The sequence below is a fragment of the Rhinolophus sinicus genome, linkage group LG07 (assembly GCF_036562045.2).
Source record: "Rhinolophus sinicus isolate RSC01 linkage group LG07, ASM3656204v1, whole genome shotgun sequence".
In the NCBI taxonomy this organism is placed as follows: domain Eukaryota; kingdom Metazoa; phylum Chordata; class Mammalia; order Chiroptera; family Rhinolophidae; genus Rhinolophus; species Rhinolophus sinicus.
The window spans coordinates 84,131,248-84,137,247 of NC_133757.1; the positions used below are offsets into that span (position 1 = coordinate 84,131,248).

The 6,000-nt window shown below is 44.0% G+C and overlaps 1 pseudogene; it reads right to left on the bottom strand.

Annotated features, from left to right (window-relative positions):
- Window positions 1-107: 107 nt before the first annotated feature.
- LOC109454321 (large ribosomal subunit protein uL13) lies at window positions 108-861 on the bottom strand (annotated as a pseudogene).
- Window positions 862-6,000: the final 5,139 nt, after the last annotated feature.

Below are 6,000 nucleotides of genomic sequence, written 5' to 3' on the forward strand. Positions count from 1 at the left end.
GTGTGTTCACCACCCAGAGTCAGTTCTCTTTCCATCACCATATATTTAACCCCCTTTACCTTCTTCTACTGTCCCCCCACCATTAAAATTTTTTTAAATGCCTTTTCTTAAACAGTAGTGACTATGGCCCCTTCTAAGGCCCAGGCTGCCTGAGGCCCCTGGAAGGCAGCCCCTGGAGGTCCCCCACATCTAAGAATAGTGTAGGAGGAAGGGCAGACCAGGCTAAGCATGGGGAATGAACAGTCAATTTTATTAGGCTCAGACCAGGAGTCCAAGGTCTTGAGGACCTCTGTGTATCTGTCAATTTTCTTCTCCATGTTCTTTTTTGCCTGTTTCCAGAGCCTCATGGGCTGTTTTTATTTCTGGTAGTGGATCTTGGCCTTCTCCTTCCTCTTCTCTTCCAGAGTGGCTGTAACTGCCTGGTACTTCCAGCCAACTTCATAGCCAGCTGCCCTAGTTAGGCAAAGTTCCTTGTAGGCTTCAGACTCACAACGTTGAGGGCAGCAGGAACCACCATTTGCTTTTTCTTGTCATAGGGTGGTGGGATCCCATCAAACACTTTGAGGTGGTCCAGGGCGGCCGGGCTCCTCTTGGTCTTGTGGGGCAGCATCCTTGCTCAGTCAGCCAAAAGACGCAGCTGGGAGCTCGGAAGTGGTAGGGACCTTGGGATGGGTTGGTGTTCATCCGCTTGTGGACGAAGTCCAGGTACTTCAACTCGTTTCTGAAGAAATTGCCAGAAATGTTGATGACCTCACAGTGCACAATTACCACCTTCCGTCCCAGCTTTACCTCCTTGGCCACGATGGCTGCCAGGTGGCCCAGGAGATGGCCTCAGCCATAGAGCACCACCAGTAAAGACATTGTAAAGCATGGAAGGGCTCAAAAATGTTATCTCTTATGCTCTTATGTTCTCAGAAAGTTACTGCATGATGCATGCCACCAAAACAAGGGGGTAAAGCAAGAAAAACAGAAGACATGAGATTGAGGAAACGGGTCCCAACATAGGCGATGAAGAGAATTCCCAGGAGGATGATACGAGGAATTACCCAGCAGAAAGAACCCAGGAGGAAAACAGATTGCTACCAATAGATTATCTGGCAGATTTGATCATATGGAAACTTGAATTGAGATGCATAGCCAGAACTTCTAAGAAAGACAAGTAAGGAAAACAAATAAACAAAAAAGACAACTTTAGGTGGAGAAATTATACATATTAGTTATTACACTTCTCAATTGTATCCTTCAAGGAAAAATAAAATTACATATTCATAAAAGCAATATAAAGAATGCGAGTCACCAAGACATCAGGTGAATGCATGTCTCATATCCAGTCGATGACTCAATGGTACTATATGATGGCTGGAAGGCATCTCAAACCTAATCAACCCCAAACTGAGCTTCCCAAATTGAACTCCTGACCTTTCTGTGGTTCCATGGACTTCCCATCTCAGATGCCTAAAACAGAACCAGCCATGATTTGGGGATTCTCCATAGCCCAGATGAAGATGTTCAGACCAACCTTGGGATAACCCCTCCCACATTCTCCAACCTGACCAACCAGAACAGCCCATCCCCCAGGGCATTGGTTTAGTTATGACATGTGATCTGAACTGGACCAATGACATTCAGTACGGGGACTTATGTTTAAACCCTAGACTCTTTCCAAGTGGCTGCTGAGTGAGCATAAATGGATCCACAGTGCCAGGCAGAATCTCTGCCACCCAAAAGCAAACTTGATGAAATGAAAGCTCAGCCCAGCCAAGAAACAAGAGAGTTAAATTCCTGGTGATGCTGGAGTTTCTTGATCCAGCTATGCCTGAAGGCAACCCAACTCTTAGACACCTAGATTTTCAGTTACACGAGCCAATTCATTCATTCCTTTTGTCTCCCCTCATACTAGTTTTGAGTTGTTTTTTAGTTGAACTTAGCTTTTTGTTTTTTGTTTTTCTGGAATTTCCTGATAAATACAACCCCTACTCAATGCCAGGCATTGCACTAAGAGTTGACATAACTGTCTCATTGAACTCTAAGAAAGGGAATAATTATGATTCCTATTTAACTGATGAGGAAATTGAGGCTCACGGAGCTAAATTCATCGGCCCAAGATCATCAGAGCCAGGATTCCAATCCACATCTGTCTGAACCCGATAACCTGCCCCTCTGTGACAGTAAGGAGCAGTTGCCAGATTTGGAGATTAATTGGCAGGAGGTACAGTGTAGGGAGGGGCCGGAGGATGGGGCAACAAGAGCCAGATTCCAATGACCTTTGACCTTTGACGAGCTCCCTGAGCTTTCTTCAAAGGGCACCAAAGCGTTATGGAGCATTGTGAGCCGGGGAAAGACAGGAAGAAGGATCTGCTGCAGTGTGGGCAGTGGGATCAATAAAAATAGTAACAGGGCCAACCCGGTGGCTCAGGCGGTTAGAGCTCCCTGCTCCTAACTCCGAAGGCTGCCGGTTCGATTCCCACATGGGCCAGTGGGCTCTCAACCACAAGGTTGCCGGTTCGACTCCCACAAGGAATGGTGGGCTGTGCCTCCTGCAACTAACAATGGCAACTGGACCTGGAGCTGAGCTGGGCCCTCCACAACTAAGACTGAAAGGACACCAACTTGACTTGGAAAAAGTCCTGGAAGCACACACTGTTCCCTAATAAAGTCCTGTTCCCCTTCCCCAATAAAATCTTAAAAAATAATAAAATAAAAATAGTAACAAAAAGTAATAACTATCTAAACCTCAACAGATGTCACTTCACCCCTACTAGGATGGCTACAGTAAAAAAGGATACAAAACAACAAGTGTTAGCAATGATGTGGAGAAATCAGAACCCCTATACATTACTGGTGGGAACGTAAAATAGTTCAGTCAAATAGTTCAGTCACTTTGGGAAACAGTCTGGCAGTTCCTCAAAATGTTAAAGTTACCATATGACTCATCAATTCCACCTCTATGTATCTACCCAATAGAAATACGCACAAAATAGAAAATGCACAAAATATCTGTACACAAATGTTGATAGAGCATTTTTCAAAATATCAAAAGAGTAGAATCAACCCAAGTGTCCATCAGCTGATGAACAGATAAAGTGATATATATAATCTATACAATGAAACATTATTCAGCCATAAAAAGGAATGACATATTGATTCATGCTACAACGTGGATGAACATTGAAAATATCATGCTGAGTAAAAGAAGCCAGACACAAAAGGCACATTGCATATAATTCCATTTATACGAAATGTCCAGAACAGTCAAATCCATAGAGACAGAAAGTAGGTTAGTGGTTTCTATGGTCTGGGGGATGAAGAAATGGATGTGATGGTAAGGTTTCCTTTTTGAGTGATGAAATGTTCTAAAATTAATCTCAGAAATGATTACACAACTCTGTAAATACACTAAAAACCATAGAATTGTATACTTTAAATGGGTGAATTACATCATATGTGAATTATACCTCAGTAAAGCTGTTAAAAAATAATGCCTGACATTTAGCAAGTGGTTAGCTCTGGGCCAGGTAATGATTGCTTAATACTGATAAGATCACTGTGAGACAGAAAAAGACTTCCGTGACTCAATTTTATAGATGGGGAGACTGAGGTCAAAGAGATTAAGCAAGTCACACAGCAAGGTGGTGGTCAGACACCAGTGGCCTAACATTTGAAGCCTCACACACCTGACCCTTGCCCCACACCCAATTTTACCCTCCCTCCACTTTCCTCCCCCTAAGTCAAGCTCCTGCCCAATTGACCTGACTTCTGTTTCTTTTATGTATACATTCTTTTCAGTCTCCAGGCTTTTTCATGCGCTGATCCAATCCCCTTGTGCCCAGCCATTCTTTCCCCTATCCATCCCACATAATCTGTGAAATGTATGTCTAAGTGTGAGAGAGCAAGAGAGGAGAAGTAAGGGGTACAAGGAAGGGGGCGCCTATAGAGCTGGTTAGGAGGAAGGATCAGGGCCTGCCTCTGCTGCCTCTGGAGGATTTGGCCCTTGACTCATGTTGACAGCATTTGGACCCATTGGCCTGGGTTTAACCCAAGGTGTAACTGAGGACACTCACAAGAGGGTGAGGTCAGATTTTCCCCTAGGGAGTTTGCTAGGCCTGGGGTAAGCAGGTGAGAGGGGAGAGGCGTGGTTCTGTCCAATTCCTTCCCAGCACCTCGGGACAAGGTGATCCCCCACCCCACCCCGCAAGCTGCCTTCTCCTCCCTTCCCCACCCCAACTCATAGCATCTTCTTAGAATCTTTAATAAGAAGTCTGCAAATGCAATGGAATACTATTCATCTGTAAAAATAACTGAAATCCTGATGCCTGCTACAATGTGAAAGAACCTGGAAAACATTATACACAGTGAAAGAAGTCAGATACAAAAGGCCACAAGTTGTATGATTCCATTTATATGAAGTGTTCAGAATAGGTAAATCCATAGAGACAGAACCAGATTGGCAGAGGCCAGGGCCTGGGAGAGAGGGCATGGGATTGACTGCTTAATGAGTGTGGGGTTTCCTTTTGGGGTGCTGAAAATGTTTTGAAACTAGATAGAGGTGGTGGTTGCATACCATTGTGAACTACTCAATGCCACTAAATAGTGTCTTTAAAACAATTAATTTTATGTTATGTGAATATCACCTCAATTTAAAAAAATAAAAGGAAGTACACTAGGTCTTTGCTCATGCTGATTCCTCTTCCAGAAACACGCTTCTTCTTATTCTGATCTCAGTTCACTTCGACTCCCCAAAGAGGCCTTCCCTCATCTCCAGATATAAAATAGTCCCCAGTCACTCGTGTATCAGCCTATGATATTTTATTTGTTTACGGAACACATCACTATGCAGATTGATCGTATTAACTTGTGCGTGGATGTTTTTTGATCTCCCACTAAAATGTGAGCCCCTTATGGGCAGCAGACAGTGTGTGCTCCCATTTTCAGATGAGAAAATTGAGGCTCAGGGCAGTGTAGAAACCTGAAAGTCTCCCTGCCATATGTCTGCTCTAGAACCCATGCTCCTGGCATCTCAGCCAGGGATCTCAAACTCAAATATCTTCAGGGACCAGCTTGGCAATACAAATGTCCAAAGCTGCCAGGTGGCATGGCCTGGGAGGGTCTGCCCATCAAGGGCCTCTCAGGCAGACATTTTCACCTATTTAAAAAAATTAATAAACTTTATTTTTTAGAGCAGTTTTAGGTTCACAGCAAAACTGAGTGGAAGGTACAGAGATTTCCTGCCTGCCCCAACCTCCCCAACTATGGACATCCCACAATACAGTGGTACATTTGGTACAATCCATGGACCTATGTGGACACATCACTATCCCCTGAAGTCCATAGTTTACATTAGGGTTCACTCTTGGCGTTGTATATTCTGGAGGTTTGGACAAATGTGTAATGACATTACAGTATCATAAAAATCCCCTGTGCTCTGCCTATTCATCCCTTCTCACCTCTTAACCTCCATCAAATTCTGATCTTTTTATTGTCTCCAGAGTTTTGCCTCTTTTGGAATGTCACAGAGTTGGAATCACAGAGTATGTAGCTTTTTCAGATTGGCTTCTTTCACTTAGTAACATGCATTTAAGTTTCCTCCATGTCTTTTCATGTCTTGAAAGCTCATTTCTTTTTAGGGTTGACTAGATATTTTATTGTCAGCATGTTCCACAGTTTATTTATTCCATTCACCTACTGAAGGACATTTTGGTTGCTTCTGAGTTTTGGCAATTATGAACAAAGCTGCTAGCAACATCGTGTGCAGGTTTTTGTATAGACCACACTTTATTCCTTAGAAGCAAGACACCAAGTCCAGTCCCCCTCAAGGAGAGGAGAGCTTAGCTCCACCCTTAAAGGTGGGAGTATCAAGAATTTTGGGACATAGGGCTGCAGGTTGGCTCAATGGTTTGAGCGCAGTGCTCATGACACCAGGGTCCCCGGTTTGATTCCCACGTGGGCCAGTGAGAAACAACAACTTGAGCTTGGAGCTGAGCCACTGGTGAGCAGCTAGAG